Source organism: Cyprinus carpio, chromosome B18 (genome assembly GCF_018340385.1).
Source record: "Cyprinus carpio isolate SPL01 chromosome B18, ASM1834038v1, whole genome shotgun sequence".
NCBI lineage: Eukaryota > Metazoa > Chordata > Actinopteri > Cypriniformes > Cyprinidae > Cyprinus > Cyprinus carpio.
Window position 1 is genome coordinate 15,207,411 of NC_056614.1, and position 18,953 is coordinate 15,226,363.

At 36.5% G+C, this 18,953-nt stretch overlaps 1 long non-coding RNA gene across 2 annotated transcripts in view; it reads left to right on the forward strand.

Annotated features, from left to right (window-relative positions):
• The window catches only part of LOC109068248, a 93,479-nt gene that overhangs the window by 55,484 nt on the left and 19,042 nt on the right, over positions 1-18,953 (forward strand). For both annotated transcript variants that reach the window (XR_006157092.1, XR_006157091.1), the window contains exon 4: positions 10,544-10,698. This is a non-coding gene — a long non-coding RNA (uncharacterized LOC109068248). The remainder of the gene's footprint in view (positions 1-10,543; positions 10,699-18,953) is intronic.

An 18,953-nucleotide genomic window follows, 5' to 3' on the forward strand; every position in this document is an offset into this window, starting at 1 on the left:
CAAAATGCTTTGAATTCAGCATCTTATTTTTACTCAATTTGCTTCAAACTTCATCAGAATAATGACAAAACACGGCCCATGTAAAACTGTTGAGGGGATATTGATATGTAATATAGTGTTGCCATGGCAACATATCAAACTGGAATATTTTTCTGTATAATATATTCTGATTTTGAGGCAGATAACATGCTTAGAATTTCATGAAACTCAGAACACATATCAGTATTAATGATAGCTAGACACTGGCAAAAGGTCATAAAAGGGCGTGGAGGAGGCACTCTATAGCGCCACCTTTTGTCAAAAGTGGGGGGCTTAGTTTTAGCTACAGGCACCAAACTCGGTACATATATTGTTCTTATTAAGACGGACAACTTTCTAATTTACAGTCATTAGCTACGACCAACAGGAAGTCGGCTATTTTGATTTGAATATGGATTTTTGGCTCTGTGTGAGGAGTGTATGTGTGCTGAGACTTTCATTGTCTGAGAGAAATTGCGCCTCTACAGGAGCAATTCCCGGGACTGAGAGGGAGGAGTCTCGCTTAGTTTCACTTTTAAATCGGTTAAAAATACTAATAAATAAATAAATGTAATTCACACTGACAAGCTAAACCAACATATCTTATTATTAGCGGGTCAGGGCTTATTAATAATTGATGTCTGGCGACAGAGAACAGAGAGATAGACGAGAGATAAATAGCCGCTCCGAACAGCGCGTGCTGTCTCAACGAGCTCACAACAAACGAGTTTATTCTTGTTTAAGACCTTTTAAAAATAAAATATTACGGCGATTGCACACAATCCGCCAATTAGAACACACCAAGGGCTAAATTCAGATGTTTGTGGTGTTAAAATGAAATATTTGCTGCAGCCTGTCTGACAGCGCGAGACTTCTGAACACTTGAAGGGAAAAAAAGTCTACATACAGAAACTACAGCCTTTTACATTAAAACACAGCGGCGAATTAACACAAAACAATTAGAAGAACATATTTTAGAGATGAAAATGAGTGTTTATGAGTGCTTGTGAGATTTTCTTTGTCTAAGGGCTGAACATCACATCGATTGCTCTGCGCTCCAGAACACGGTGATGTTTTTTTTTTCGGCGAGAACGGACAAATAAATACAAGTTTCATTCACACTGACAAGCTGAACCAACATATGTTATTATTACCGGTTCAGATCTCATTAATAATCGATGTATGGCCAGAGAACAGTGAGAAAGACCAGAGAGAAATCATCGCTGCATCAGCGCGTGCAGTCTCACGAGCTCACAATAAAAGCATTTTTATAGTTTTAAGAGCTTTTTAAAACAAAATATTACCGCAAATGCACACAATCCACCCATTAGAACACAACAAGAGCTGAATTCAGGTGTTTTTGAGCTGTTTAATTGTGAAAAGAAATACTATTTGACAGCGCGAGATGGTCTAAGGGCAGAATAACATCGATCTCTCGAGATCCAGAGGACGCTGATTCTGGCTTTTCGTCGCAAGAACGAACAAATCGCGTACAAGATTATTTCAAAATACATAATAGCTTGGCGAAAACATAAAACGAAAACAGCCACGTGAATGTAAACTGTTGAGAAATAAATCTGAAGTGGATCATGATACTGGATTTGAATATTAAAGTGACTGCATTTACCAGCTGCTTTCTGTCTTCAATTTTAATCTATAAAAAACAGAAAAACATTCGTCTTGGCTGCTTTTTTTTTTTTTTTTGTATATGTGTTTATGTATTCATGTATTTATTATTATTATTATTATTATTATTATTATTATTATTATTATTATTTTGCTCTAACAAGAATTTATCTATATTTAACTAAATCGATGACGTTATTTTACATTTGATTTGTCCATTTCTGCATCCAAACACCTATAAACTTAAAACATGCACTATTAAACTATTGTTAGCAATTTCTTTATCGTCCAATTTAACTGGTGTACACACTTTTATTTTCATAAAAAAAAATTGTTTTTTTCGATTATAGACAGTTACCGTGGTCTGTAATAAATATTAACAGGTTTTGTTCAAGCTGCTTAAAATGTTTGAAGTAGGCTAATTTTTTTAAATGTAAATCCTAAAAAAATAAATAAATAAATAAAACAAACAAAACAAAAAAAAAAAAAAAAAAAACATTTTTTTAGCAACTCACATAGTAATCATTCAACACTGCTTAAAAATGTAAATTGAAAATTAAACTCATGATTAAGCATGAAATAAGATACAGAATCAGTAAATTAGATTTTAATGTGGGTATATTATCAGTAAACTAATCATTAAATATTTATAATCATTTCAAAAAATATTGGCCCCTTTCATCATGTTGTTCAAAAACGAAGGCCACAATGCTAATGTTGTCCACTCGATGGCGCCACAGGATAGCAAATACTTCAAGATCTGTTCAAAGACTTGAAAATGTTTCATTTATGTGCATTAATAAAAAATGCATAAACATTCATTCTTTTTTCATAAACTTTGATAAAGCCCATTATTGTAATTATGCAAAAGCTATCAGCTCCTAAATACCATTACTTTTTTTTAGTTTAATTGTATTGACAACATATTTCTCAAGTTATCACACATTACTGAAAAAGTGTAGAAGGGACACTATATTAGTTATCTATTTTCATGTTGTGCATATAATAGTACTCACATAAGGACTCATAATTTACTTGAAAAGAGACACGTTCATTGTGTAACTGCATTATCTACACAAACCAATGTGCTTGGACCCCTAATAATCACCTTGACTTAAACCACATTGTTTCAGTTACCTTCTGTGTCTTTGCCCACAACGCTTCAGTGACAGGAATGTGAAATAGCAAACAGGGGAAAAAATAAAAAGGCATGACTTTATTTGCATCCAGCTAGCCAATCCAACTACAGATGTTCCACAGCCAAGACTTTTTATTAGAATAGAAAATAGGGAGGGTTCAAGGGTTCGAATAATGAATATTGTTCTGTGTATTGATTTCAAATCTTGATGCTTCGGATTTAATTGCCGTATCCCTTAAAACTTTACTGTAAATGCATGGGCACAGTTTACCTGATGCCACACGGGGTGTTGCTGTGTATGTGATTTCAAAGCCATTTTTTTAATTGTTTTCTATACAGTTGTTTGTGAATCCAGTAGTCATTTAATCGTGAAAAACACTTATTCTATTCTTATTTTTTTATTTATTTATTTATTTTTTTCATGACTGACTGTGAAAAAAAAACAAAAAAATGCATGCACTCACTGATGGAAGATCACAAAGATGTGTCTTCCTGTTTTGCAAGCAATATACGACTGCAAACCGACTGTTTGAGCCCGAAACTAATACTCAAGTTGATGACCACAAATCCCATGGAACTTTGCGGTTAGGTGCACTACACGGCTGATACCTGACATTTTGAGCGTCATCTCAAAGTAATGCAAATGGTTTATTAGACTTGGATCGAAGAGGTCAGGGCAAACTCTCCAGCGTCTTTAGCTGAGGTGGACTGATATTGTGATAGACAGCAGAACAGTGTGGTATTCAGCAATCTCTGCATGAGAATGGAAATTAAAAAAAGGCTAAAGTCAGAAATTAATTATCCATCTGAAGCCAATGTAGTGGAAAATGTAATTTACAGAACAATTATGGAAATAACATGCTTAAATGAAGTATATAACACACCCATACACATAACGATTAAGTCAATATATTAGCACTCATCAAGTTTTTCAGCTATTGAATGTAGTAGCACTACTCCTTGTACCATTTTCAATTAAATCAGAATTCATAAAGCCCAATTTTCAATTTTTTCTTTTCAAGTTGTTATGTTTTCAGATGTCAACCTTGACTTTTTGACTCAACCTTGACTTTTTGTGAGGTTTTTGGGTCTTTTTTTGAAGGTGTCTATGTCTGCTGAAGACGGCAGTATAAAGCTCCCAGAGAACACACACTTACACACTAACACACACAACTATTCTCTTTATGGTCCAGCCCCCCCTCCGCTGCTCTCAGAAGCCCTACAGCACACAGAAGCGCTTTATACCCGAATCAAGTCACCCTTCTCCCTGTTCTCGCTCCATTGGGAACACTTCTCTCTTAGCACTCTCATTGGCATACTAAAGAACCCTGATATTTTTGTCTGACATATTAAAGAAGGAATTAAGCAGAGCTATTGAGGGGCTTATGTCCTAAGCATTTTACTTTTTCATGGCTCTTATTTGAAAGCCAGCCAAGTAGATGAGTAGAAAAGATGGGGAGGAAAGTGAACAGAGAGGGAGCTTATTGACAGCACTGTGGCCAGTCTCTCTGAGGGACAGGACCGAACAATACGCTGACTGTTAGCCGAGGCCCTGCGATACTGTAGTGCGCCGAGAAATAAGTGTCCTTTCTGTGCTTGTTTTTTTCTCTCTCTCTCCCAAGAAAGCTGTTACAATGAAACCAAGTCTAAAGCAGCAATTTGTAAGTCAAGAGCCTGGCGAAGTGGATTGTAATGGGGGAAGAAGAGAGGCTGAAGGAGATTGGCTCCTGGAACTGCCACCACTTGTTCTAGAGGCTTTGTTCAACAGTTGAGGAAACTCTGCCCGGTGTTGTGCCCTGCTGTCCTTCACAAGAGACCTAGTGTTCCCCTTGTTACCTTGCTGGATAGTTCTCACCTTATCAGACAATTAAATGTTGAAAGTTCACATTACTGTATATGTACAAGGTTCCTATTAGTTAACGTTGGCTCAAGGAATAGTTCATCCAAAAAGGGAAATTTGTTTAAGATCTACTCAACCTCAGGCCATCCAACATGTAGATGAGTTTGTTTCTTCACCTGAAGAGATTTGCTCACATATGGATCCTTTGCAGTGAATGGGTGCCGTCAGAATGAGAGCCCAAACAGGCTTTTCACTTTTTCAAGACAATATTGTGTTCCACAGAAGAAAGAAAGTCATTGCAAACAAGCTTTCTTTTTATGTAAATAAGGACTGTTATAGATAAGGATTATTATTCACAAAAGTCAGCAATTATTTGTCTGGCGCAATTAGTGTTGCACTATTACAGCTGTGTACATGTTCTAGTGATCGTGGCAGCGATAATTCATCAAATGATGGAGAAGAGTATTATAAGTTGTTGAGTGCACTTTTATCTTTTTTTACAGAGAGGATTCAGGTGGATCATTTAAATAATTATATACATTGATAAAATAAAAATGAATAATTGAGCATCATTTGTCAGTTTTAGGTGGGTAGGTCTCAGTGCCCCTCACACCCCTTCCCTTTATATTGTAGGTCAGAGGAATGAAGCTGAGATCAATTTAAAAGTTAGGAAAAACAATTTTGTTTGCTTGTTTATTTATTTTGCATTTGTTATAAATTCAATAATTTAAGAAAAATCAGTTAATTGATTGTGTTTATTTATGATTTATTATTTATTATTTTATTTTATATGGTAGGTTTTTAATACTTTCAGAATTTGTTTGTGTTTATGGGATGGCCTGGTCTGGATGAGTATTAGACTCCTAACTTTAAAATTTTGCACTGGATGCACTATTTATTTGGCTGGCAAAATCAATTTTCTATATTGATGGCCATTTTAAATAAATATAATTTTGAATAAATTCGGAATGGCATTGTTTTATAGTGCATTTTTATTTATTATTTATTTACTTTTTTTTTTTTTTTTTGCTTTGAATGGATGAACAATGTCTAATTGCCATAACATGAGGATTTGTTTCTATTTGAAGCATTCATGTTCCCAGGCAGGCCGTACTGGTGCATAAGCTGTGCAGACTCCTAGTAGCAAGGTGATAAATCCACTGGACTGTTCAGCAGCCAGGGAACATTACAGCATTAAAGAGATGGCTTGCCCTGCTCTTTAGGCGGCCATTTATGACAGAGTCCCCAACCACAATTATAGGAGCCTTGGGCTGCTACCGGAAACAAACCCACTGACACGTTGACAAAAATCCCTGCCCCGTGTTTATATGGCGTTTTGCAAAGAAATCGGAAAAGGTAATCATGTATGTAGGCCGGGGTTAAGAAGCAATGTAACAGTCTATTAACTTTAATATAGATATGTGGAATAAGCATATGCAGAGCCCCATTAGCATAAATCTTGGTTACACACGAGCGGGCCGCCACAGCGCGGCACGGGCGCACTTTCTCTCAGTGGAGAGGTCTAATGACAAACACTCGGATGAAGTGAGCCAGCTCACCGACTCCTCACTTGAGCTCTCAATTAGAGGCCCCACTGTTTAGCTCGCCCTACCATGTGTACCACTCGCTCCCTCTCAGAGCCACTTCTGAGCCACAAGGAACAAATAGCAGAGTGAAAAACATTGTAATAATGTTTTTATTTGCGCTATTAACGCTAAGGTTGACAAGTTGTTAGAGATGTGTAGTACAGTACAAGCAAACCTAATAAAATATGATGAATAGGGAAAGACTTTCCAAGTATTTCCTGTAACACTTTACAGTGAGGTTCAGTTCCTTAACATTAGTTATTGAATTCAATTTTTAAAACAATACTTTTACGGCGTATATTACAGTAATGTTAATTTCTACACAAGTTTGTTCTTTTTTTTTTTTTTAATTTTCATGAGTTATAAGTTATGAGTTATTACGTTACTAATTATGTAAAATTAGTACCAACAACAATAATAAAAACAATAACAATGATAATAGTAATACTGACCATATTAATAATATTAATAGTATTTTGTTTGTTAAATAATAATTATTTTATTCATTCTTAATTTCAACATAAGTTTGTCCAATCAATTTACATTTTCAAAAGATATGTTATGAAGTTGTTATAAAGTAATGTAAAATTATGTAAAAATTAAGTAACAACAATAGTAAAAATAACAACAATGATGATTAATAATAATAATAATAATAATAATAATAATAATACTTATTATTATTGGTCATAATAATAATATTAATATTAATATATTAGATATATTATTTAAATAAGATTTAATTTTATTTTATGATTAATCATTTTATAGACCCTTTTGTTGCTCAGTACTCCCAGTATAAACTTATTTTCTTTTTTGGCTTGAGAAAAGAGTTTTTTTTTTATTATTATGTTTTTTTTTTTTTTTTTTTTTATATATCAGAGATGTTCGGGAAGGTCTGACAGTACCCATGGAATTTTATGAGGAAAAACAGACAATAGCGAACAAGTAATTGAGACAAAAAGGTTTGTCAGAGGAAAGAAGGCTTGGGTGTAGGAAAAAGGAACACTTTCCATTTTATTTGATTCATCATCAAAGAGGACTGAAAGGATGCTGAAACAAGAGAGATATTCCTGACTCGACTTTCTGTAGTCCCTCACTACAAAACTCGGTTCTTAGTGTTTGATGTTTTACTGAAAGAGGCTTTCAAAAGAACAGATGTGCTTAGAACTTCCAGGAAAAAAGGAAATAGAGAGAGAGGGAGGACACAGGAAAGAAGATTAATCATGTTGTGTGCATGCCTTTTCTCATTGTTTACATTCAAAAACAATAGTTTGTTTTCTTCTTCGTCTTATTATTGTCATAGTTTGTTATTGTTATCATTTCTGCAACTTTTATTGTTCAGTTAGGGCTGCAGTTAGGTTGTAGAGTTGTCATTCATTACATGTATTTTTTTTATTATTATTTTTTTTTTTATTAAAACTGAAGCGTGTAATACATTCAGTGTTAAAATACATGTTCTTTACTAAATAAATTAAAAACAAAATACTAAAAAAACTAAAGTAAGTAGTTTTAAATGGTAAAGGTATAACAATGTTATAATGTACAATATAAAAAAATGAATATTCTCTGTCTATATATCTGTCTATTAAATAAATAATAATAAAACATCCATAGAAATGACAGAAACTAAAATGAATGAATTAATAGTCAATGTTTTTAAATTTCTGTAAATAACGTTTCAGATCAGGGGATGTTTGGTAGGTCATTATTTTTGCAGTTCAGTTTGGTGATATTAGTGTTAAATGACACATTTCACCTTTAACCGTCATTATTGTTCTTTCATCACTTTAAAAGTTGCAGTTGTACTCGTTCACCTGTCAGGCAGATGGAGGTGCTTGAAAAAACAAAAAAAAACAAAAAACTTTCTAGTTACGTTGTCAAGTGGTGGTTAACTTTCTTTGCCCTTGACATAGGCTCACTTAATAACACTACTGCTTCCTCTCATTGTTGTCTGCTGTCACCCTCACATCCTGTCAGATGTCACGCAGGGTAAAAAGCCCAGCCTGCTCTCTCTTTTCCCTTAAAGACTAACCAGCAGACATTTGCATGCTGCCACATTACAGCATTCTATCTGTCTGTTCCCACAGCCGTCCGTGTATCTGTGAAATTGCTACGCGGCATATCTGTCGCACAAGCAGATCGCAGCTCTACAGAAATAACTGCATTGTAAAAGTCATAAATCACATGATGGAAAAGCCAAAACTCAATTGAGTCGGAAACCATTGTGGCGTCTTCGGGGGCTAATTGGATTGGTGTTTAGCAAGACCCCGGGAGGAGGCTGGCCTAGCGTTCATGCATAAAATTGTCTTTGTTTCTCTCCATCGGCCGCACTTTTACTTCTCCCTCATTGCATCTCAGTCTCCTCCACCGATACCACGCTACACTGGGAGGCGTATTAGTACACCTTTGTGCCAACACGGGAGGAGAGGGCTGGGGGGACCGGGAAGAAAAAAACAGAAATGATCTGGTATTAAATTTCAATAACACATTCCCCCCAGCCCTCCAGAGTACAAGCAATCAAGGGTTAAATTGGATCTGTAACGTATGCTTGGTGACCCACAAATCGCTTCCCCATCAAACAGACTCATTACGAGCCGGCAAGCAGATGAGTGTTTGTGCGCCCCTGCCTCTGAGCGGCAGGGATTGTGTGTATTACTACTAACACGGCCGAGGTATTTAAATTTTGATTTTTTCGTAATGGGTTTTGACATGTTTCATTTCCTCCGGGGGAAGCGCCAGAGACCGCCGAAAGTAAATGTTGCTAAAAAGTCATCAAGGCAGAATATTAAAATGCCATCAAATAAGAATTTCGCTAATGTGATGGGGCCGGGGCCGCTGCAGGTACGTCACGCCGGGGTCAGAGAGGTCCTGGTTCTGGGAGAAACACTATTTGTTCCCCTTGGCTGCTTTTTTCTGGCCTCTTAAATAAATTATTAAAGGACTTATATCTCTCGCCCTCGGCCTGCCTCTTGGGCCCTTCAAAGTTCAGCCACAGCATTTGAAATGAAAAACAGGCGAAAAAGCCTGAGCGATCTGATGGACACAATGCCGTAGAACTGCAGCCTATTTCCTTTCATGGACCAAGGGAGTATCGCATTTGAAAATGGACTCAAAACGTCCAGGCGTTGTTGTTTCCCGGACGTCGCGTGCTTGTTTTGTTTTACCTTAGAAAGTAGATCTCTCTTTAAACCCGCCGCATTCACTCCCACACAACTCGGGTTGGAATGAATACCGTAGCATAAGGCATCTTATACATGATCATTTTGAGCTGATAATTACACATTTTGGGAGTCTGGCAGGATTGGACACTCACGTCTGGGTGTTGTGACAGCATGATTATTGGAAACACTTTCTGCCTCAGCGACTAAATTAAAACATTCGTCTGCTATGGATCCCCTAGTGTGGTAGACGAAAATAAAAGACGGCACAATGTACGTCGTGCACGTTTCGAACATAATCCGTTTCTTAAATGCTCCCGTTTCGCTTTCTCGCCATGTTCCCTCTATTGTTTCCTGTATTCCTCGGGTATTCCTTTTGAGCCCATTACCAGCCTGACAACCCACCAGCTGTCACTAATTGCCCACTAATGGGCTGCGGTGGTGTGATGGTTTCTCTGCGAGGGGCGTTCCAATTCTGTACTGGAGGTCCTTCTGGCTTGCCAAATCAAAGGGGACATACTTAAAAGGCATGTCATGCACTTCCCTTAAAATCTGAATAAATTGTCAGACGGACACATCCCCATACCACATTTATTTGTGTATTGTTTGAAACCACATCAGGCGTTCCTGCTACCTTTTCCTCACGACGCTTATGCTGATATGTGGAATCACGTATGGTATTTGTAATCTTTGCGGTTGAGATTTTAGCAGGAGACAAGTGGGGCACGTGTCTGCCCTCTGCGTCAGCCAGCCTGCTAATAGATGTGAGAAGGTCATCTGGCATTAGCGGCAGAAGTACGTTAGCATTTGCGCTGAGCGTCTCTCGCCAGACTCTGTGCATGTTTGAAGGCGCTTGGACAAGCAGGCCCTTTCACAGTGATGAATGGCTTTTTTCAAGCGTTCTGCTCCCTAGTTATGAGAAGGGTGACCTGGTCATTGGACGACTTTATGAAGCTATAAAAAATGTATGTCAGTCTCCAGTCTCTAATGCCATCCCCAAACAGAGGAGGAGGGAGCAGAGAGGGGGAGCCGGAATGGTAAAAAGGCCATTTACCGGCGCTCTAAATAGCTCTCTGACTGCCCTTCTCCACTTATCTGACAATGTCCTTGTCGTCAAGACAATTTCTTATTCTGTTTTTTCTCTCCCCCCCTCTCTGTTTTTACTCTTTTATAGGACAGATTTGAATCGATGGCAGACGGGCCCTCTAAACCCACTCCAACTTCTGTCTTTCTCTCAGCCCACTTGGGATCTGCAGTGTAATACACCGCAGACTAAATCTGGTGATACTCCTGCAGTATTTGAAGCATGGGTGGCTGCATAATGAGCAGGTGAGAGTGTCTTTATTTACAGAGCTTGCAGGAGACGCCACATAGTGATTGTGTTATCCGTGCATATCGGTTTATTGTGCCATTTTTATATTGTTCTGAAGGGCCAGTTGAGTTAGTATTATGAATGTAGATGCTTAAGAACCTTAAGGAGTGCCACATTTTAAAGCCAAGATCAGGGATTTACTCACCAACAGTTTTCACCTCATTTCCATGTAGCATTGCAAAATCCCATTAATCACAAATGTCTTATTTTTAATAAATATGCAAATTTATATTAGCCGATTGGTGTTACTCCTAATGTGTCATTAATAAAACATGAGCCTCTCTGCTCTCAGCCTGCTAGTGTTTTGGAGAACAAATATTCAGGGATGGGGAGAAGATCCTGGAATGCTAATAGTCTTGACGCGATCCAAGGAAATCTATATATCCAGGTTCTTTTCTGTTGCCGTTTTAAATTTTTTGCAGATGTTAAGCACTATAGCTATCCCAAACCTCCCGATGATGTTCGTTTTAATTCAGTTTCAGTTCCCAGCACAGCATGCAACTTTAAATTGAAAAGTATGATCATTTATTTATGGAAGTAATTAGGTCATGATGTCTGACAAGTGCCATGCTTGCCTTTTTGAGACCTCTTAGGCCAAAAAGTGGATTACAGTCATGTTTTATTCACTGGGCCTGAGTCACATTATTGAAGTGGCTTATTATAGCTTCTTAACCTGCTTTGTGACCTGTACAGTGCCTGTTCTAGACCACAGGCCTTGGGCTTGGTGGACTTGTTAGCACAGTTAAAGGTGGGTTATTGCCTTTTTTTAATGGATGTTGGTCTTTGATAGTCTCTAACCTCAAGGGCTTTGAGCCGATTCAGAGGAATTACTAAGTCATAAATGACTATTATGGAATGTACTTTATATAAATGTCAGTAACTGTGATGACTCAAGGATAAGGATTTTTGTTGTTGTTTAAGAAATGTCACAGATTGTCCTTCCAGTAATTATTTCATATTGTCTTTTTGACATTTATTACATTAAAAGTTCTGAATGCATACTTTTTAATTCTGACAAAGAGGTTTAGAGGGATTGACAGCTAGTGAGACATCAAAAATTGTTGGTCTTTGTTTAGATTCACGAAAAATTGGTATTATGTATGACTTGACATGATCGCTTGTTACATATGAGCTTTTTCTTAATCTTAACTGATATTTACTTGTATTAACCCCAGATCTCCATGATCTGATTATTAGTGTTTTATGTCCCAATATATTTTTATTAAAGATTTTTATCTTAAAATATCAAAATCCATTTTAAAAATAACAGTTATTTAATACTAGGTGTAAAATCATCAGAAACGCTTTTTAATACTTATTATTACTTATATTTAGAATGTAATTTCCATCACAAAATGCTGTTAAATATAAAATTTTTTTTTTATACTAAAATTTTGATAATTATTTTTGTTTTATTTTTTATTTTTTTACTAAACTGACAAATTTTCTGTGTTGCATGCACTGTATGTACACTATTGGAAGAGGATATATTTATTAATGTCAACTGGGCCAAAATGCACAAACATTAAATAAACACCCTACTATTCACCCTATTACTATATATCAGCCTCCAACTTCAATATGCACTTTCATTCATGTCATCTCCTATTGAAAAAATATATATATATAAAGCATACTAGCTAATGACATGCAGGTGAAAGGGAAATTTTGAAGTGTGAACACTGTTATAACTAAATATTTAAAGAACGCATTTCAGGCTTAGCGGGCTTTGAAATCTCCAAGGTTTATAAAGTTCATTATAATGTCTTTTACATGGGTTATCAAAAACAACACAAGGCTATTTTTCTTCAATAGTAGCACACTTGTTGCCGTCAGACTATTTTAGACCCGCAGTCCTCCGTATTGTGCATTTCCCCAAACGGATAAACGAAAAAGATTATTTCAGTATCAGTGGAGTTAAAAGCAAGTGAGATGCTGGGGCCAAATTGCCCGCCTCTGTCTCTTCATGTGTAATCAATCATGGAGCTCTCCTCAGCCACGCTGTTTTAAAAACAGCTGTAATCTGTGGTCATTGTCGCCAGAGTAGATTGTTTGGCAAACTATCACCATAACTGTCAGGCCAAATCAGAAAAATAATCTCATCACTCCGGACAGATGCAGTTCCCCTGCATTATTGATACGGTCATCTCGGAGAGAGAGAGAATTATAAAACATAGTTCTATTTACAAAGGGAGATTGGCTGGGTCCTTGAGAGTGAGTGAGAGGGACAGGTACTTCCAGGAAGTGAGATATAGGCAGTCCAGAAGGGAGCAGGAAGGAAAGGAAAAACAAATTTCTTGGCTTCTTGGGGTCACCTCACCCCATGGGCTTGCTTCCTCTGTGAAAATGAATCACCCGGATACACCGACTGAATACTCAAAGTGCTTTCCCTGCCTCTGAGGCCTTGACTCTTAATATTAGATTTTACCCCCTTTTTTATTGCAAAATGGGGTGGCTGGGGTTGATCTCAATAGCAAGGTAATCTCTGCATTTACTCTTGAAAGCAAAAGCATGTTAGCATTCTAATATTTTTTCCTGCAACTTTGTGTTTGTGGACGTGTCCGTTTTTCGCAGGAGATTGTAAAGTGAATTTTGTCGACCGAGAAACACACCCAAATGTACTTTGCAGACCCATTGCAGACAGTTAAATATTAAAACTTCATTGTTTATTTTTTTTTTCTTCAAAGAACATTTTATGTGCACTTCCAGGTGTGCTTCGTGAACGTTTTTAAAATCTCTCCAAATGACCCGTGCAGCCATGCTGAACCTTGGAAAGTCCTAAATCGCAGGTCTGCCGTTTGACCGGTTGCCAAACTTTGTGTTGTAAAAACATGTGTCCTTCGCTGGCACGGGACAAAATTTGGCAGGATAGCATACAGCGGCTTACAAGATCCAGCATATGGAAGGACAAATAGTCTATCACCCAATGCATCAGGTCTGTGCCATCTTCCCTCACAAAAAAAGAACATGATGGATGTTGGAAGATGAAGGCTGGGAAGGATCCAAGCAAGACGTTCAGCCAATAGTTAGTAACAGCCAGGTTAGAGTTACAGCACCCTTGGCTTGGAGGGCTTGCCAGGAATATCCGTTGTCGGCATGTCTTGGTGTTTTTATAAAGGTAATCCAATGCCCTTTGCTTGGATTAGTATGATGTTCTCAATGGCTAACATTAGCATGTTATGTGGTCTGAGATGGATCAAACTTCGATTTAGCTCTGACTGATTCAGCTGTGTTTTAGCCTGAGGCTTGCTTTGGAAATGGAAATTAGTATTTAGATATGAAAGCCACTGTTAATGGTTCAATAAACCAGGAATTCACAGTAAAAATGATTAGAGATAGATTAGTTTCTAAAATTAAACATTTTAGCTGGTAAATTACAGAATGACTCAATAAAGTCATTTGTATAAATATACATAATACATAATACATAATAAATATACACAGGACACATACACATATTTTGGATGTGATTAATCACAATTAATCTTTTGACAGCACTAATATATATATATATATATATCATTTGTATAAATATGTATTGTGTGTGTGTGTGTGTGTGTGTGTGTGTGTGTGTGTGTGTGTGTGTGTGTATTAGGGCTGTCATCGTTAACGCATGCGATTAATTTTACAATCCTTAACGCATTAAAATAATTTAATGCAGTTAACGCAAAATTACTGAAGCACTAATTATATTCTAACCCTTTAACCCAAATTTCTTCTCTGCTTGCGATTAAATAATTTTAAGCCGCTAAACTCCGAGAAAGTTTTCAGTCCAGTGACCCAGGAACCAAATGCATTCAAACAATCCGTCCAAAACAGCGATAATACAAAGGAAACCAGGCTGATTACATCAGAGATTGCAGAGCTCTGTCATATTCTGTGATTGTCTCTGAAGAGCTCAAGCCCTAACACATTGCACTATGTGAAGTACAGACTGAACTGATTGTTAACAACCCACTGCTGTATGGCCAGATGAGAGGCTAACTACTGTATGGTTTCTCGACTAGATAACCAGTCTCGCTAGTAGAGTTTTGATGGATGAAGACTGCGATCAAGGTAAAGACGATTGTGGTGGTGTACAGGAGTTTTACAGTAAGCACGCGTGAGTCAGTTATAATAATGCGTGTATGAGTGCTCTTGATGCACTGATCACACATTGTATTTATGCACAGTACAGACATTTCTGTACATTCATGTTGTTTCCACACAGGTTCACAATAATTAATGGATCTACAGTAGTAGATATATGCAGTCAGCAGGTGGTTGGTTTAGGTTTTTTTTTTTTTTTTTTTTTTTGGCATCTCCATGTGGTCCTGTTCAGTATGGCTACTTGGCTTCTCCAAAATGTAAAAAAGCTCTTTGCTGTTGCACTGTACACATACTATAGTATTCAGATTTTTTTTTTCTTTCTTCATATGTGCTTATATGGGCTCATTGGTGTCCTTTTAGAGTTTGTAGGTTTCCTTTTTTGGAAAGACATCTAAATTTATCTTGTAAAAAGCTTGCAGAAAATACAGATTTTTGAGAATCATCCTTTAAACTTTTGTTTTACTTTGCTGTATATAGCAAATGATAACAAATGTACATTTGAAACAAGATAAATGGTCTATGCTTAATTTCATGAAGTGTGTGATTTATCGCAGGTAATTATAGAAAAAGTGTGTGATTAATCTGATTATAAATTTTAATCGATTGACAGCCCTAATATACATATATACTACCAGTCAAAAGTTTAAGATCAGAACATTTTTTTTTTTTTTTTTTTATACAGGAGTTTCTTATGCTCATCTAGGCTGCATTTATTTGATGAAAAATACAGGAAAAAAATGTAATATTGTGAAATATTATTATGATGTAAAAAAACATTTTTCTATTTTAATATGCATTAAAATCTAATTTATTCCTGTGATGCAAAGCTGAATTTTCATCATTCTTCAGTGTCACATGATCCTTCAGAAATCAATCTAATATGCTGATTTATTATCAGTGCTGGAAACTATTGTGTTGCTTAAAGGGGACATATGATGCGATTTAAAATTTTCCTTTCTCTTTGGAGTGTTACAAGCTCTTGGTGAATAAAGAAGATCTTTAAAGTTGCAAAGACTACAGTCTCAAATCCAAAGAGATATTCTTTATAAAAGTTGAGACTCATCCACGCCCTCCGGAAATGGCTCATTCTAACACGCCCCCACACATCTACGTCAGTATGTGGGAAGATTTGCATAACGCCGCCCAGACGTTAACGCAAAGAAAGAAGGCGTACCTTTTATTCTCGTTGTAGTATTGTTGTTGCCGCCACTGCCATGTCATATAGACACTGTGTGTTTTACTGTGAAAGCAAAACTACTTTGTTTGGCCTTCCAAAAGAGGACGATATCTGCTTCGTCATGCCTGGAGCTGATCCGTGCTGGTCGCTGAGGAAATACATCAACTTTGCACTGTGAATCGCAGAATGGGCTTTCACCATGGACGAAACGGAGTCCAGCCCGGGGTCGTCACATGTGATTGCCGTGAGCACAAGGCATGCTTCTTCGTAGAATCTGCCTCAATCCGGCTGCCTCTGTTCACTCAAGCCGGCTGTGGCTCACTCTAGACCGCGGCTCACTCTAGGCCTCCGGCCTCTGCTCACTCAAGGGTGCGGTGTATGATGCTGTTTCATTGAGAAAGCGAAACTACTTTGTTTTTGCATTCCAAAAAAAAGACAAGACTAGAAATTATGTTTATATCACGTTTATAATGGGATTTATGTTTATGTCTCGTCGCTCCGGCCAGACAAGGCCTCACAATATGTTAAGAGGCGTAACATTTCCATCACACGCTTGAGGCATTCGCCAAATCACAACGCGCTGGATAGCTGGCCAATCAGAGCACACCTCACTTTTCAGAGAGATGAGCTTTGTAAAAATCGACGCATTTCAGAAGGCGGGGCATAGAGGAGAAACATTAATGTACAGTATGTGGAAAATAATGTGTTTTTTTTTACCTTAAACTGCATAAACACATTTCATTACACCAAATACATAAAATAATGTTCTTTTTAGCAGCATCTAATGACCCCTTTAATATTTTTTTGGAAACTTTTTTTTCAGGATTCTTTGATGAATAAAAAAATTAAAAAGAAGAGCATTTATTTAAAATATAAATCTTTTCGAAGAATATACACTACAGTTCAAAAGTTTGGGGTCAGTAAATTTTTATTCTTTCTTTTTTTGAAAGAAATTAAAACTTTTATTCAGCAATAATGTGTTAAATTGATAAGAAGTGATACCAAATATTTATATTGTTAGACAAGATTTATGTTTTTAATAAGTGCTGTTCTTTGTAACTTTTATTCATCAAAGAATCCTGAAAAAAGTATTGCAGTTTCCAAAAAAATATTTGGCAGCACAACCATTGCCAACATTGATAATTCTAATAATAAATCAGCGTATTAGATTCCTTAAGGATTATGTGACACTTTATACTGGAGTAATGGCTTATGGAAATTCAGCTTTGCATCACAGAAATAATTTATATTTTAAAGGATATTAAAATAGAAAACATTATTTTATATTGTAATAACATTTTGAAAAAGATTACAGTTTTTTTTTTTCTGTATTTGTGATCAAATAAATGCAGCCTTGATGAACATAAGATAATTATAAATAAAAAAAAACATTATTGTTCATTGTTCATTATTGCTGAATAAAAGTTTTAATTTCTTTCAAAAAAGAAAGAATAAAAATTTACTGACCCAAAACTTTTGAACTCTAGTGTATATTCTTTGAAAATATTTATATTTTAATTAAATATATATGTGTGTCTATATACTGTATATGTGTGTGTGTGTGTGTGTGTGTATATCACATATATTTATTACAAGTTTAGTATATGTGAAGCAGTATTGTTTTCTCTATATTTGACTATAATACACATTTACCTTCAAATCATGTGTCTAATATTACAATCTCACAATCTTACCTTTACCATACACAAAAAACAATATATGATGTCATTTATGGAAATAAATCAAATCCTTTCATTTTTCCTTTGTGCTAATTATGTACACGTGTTAATCCCATGAATTGCATCTTTATTTTAGAATGATTAAGGCATTCACGTTGTAAAAAGAAAAAAAGCAAATTAGCAGTCTGTATTTTCCCCTTTACAAAGAGCCATGCACAATGAGTGAAAGGAAATGCGCTGTGTCACAATTGATCATCCTTGAGGGGAAAAAGAATGTCTGCATCAATTGAGGCTAAGATTGAGAAACATTTGCTCAAGACGCCGGGCAGACCTGGCAGTGGGACTTCAGGACCTGAGTGTGATAAATTTGTCCTTATTATCCCTATTGATGTTTAAATTTCTTCAGGGCTGTAAGTACACAGGCACCAGGCAGTGACAGAGGTATGGCGACCTCCTTCGATCCATAATTTACACCTGTTAGTGGACTCCCCTATCGTTTGTGAGTACACTCAGGCTTAAAGGTTAACAAAAGAGACGCTGGACCGGCTCTGCTGCCGAGGCAACGGATCAATGTCAAGTAAATAACCTTTTCTACCTTATTTCCCGAGCAGTATTGATCCGTTTCCCCCCCTCCTCGTTTTTCCTCTCCATTCAGCATTTTGTCATGTCTTCAGCCAACACGGGACACACAACAGCAGTTTCCCATTAGAAGTGCAAAGTGTCATCTCATGACAGTCCTACTTTGAATGATTTCCCTGTTATGGCACGCAAAGATGATCGGTTCTTGGAGAAACGGTTCCGTTTTAGAGAAGAATCAGCTGTTGAATTCATGTAATGTGGAAAAATAAAATGCAGAATCATTAACAGCACACTATACTAAACATATGGACACATTTTAATGTTGATACAGTGAAACATTTACTCAGACAGTACTTAATGATGAACAACATGCAATTAATTTGTAAGATGCTTGTAATTAAACATTAATCCTTGTTGTTATATATTATGTTATTGATATGAATTAAGTGTACATTTAAAGCACTTTAAAAACTGTTATCCATAAACCTATGTAGTGAATGTACTGTAGAGACAGAGTAATTTGGGAACTTTGTATATTAAGACATAATAGCAAAGACATACATTTAATAGCAGCATTAAACAGAATACAATTCTTTAGACTCGGTTGAGTGTTCTTAAGACGGACAACTTGAGAGGCTGCAGTTGGTTGCCAGGTTGGTTTTGTTTGCCTCTAAAAGCACAGAGCCAT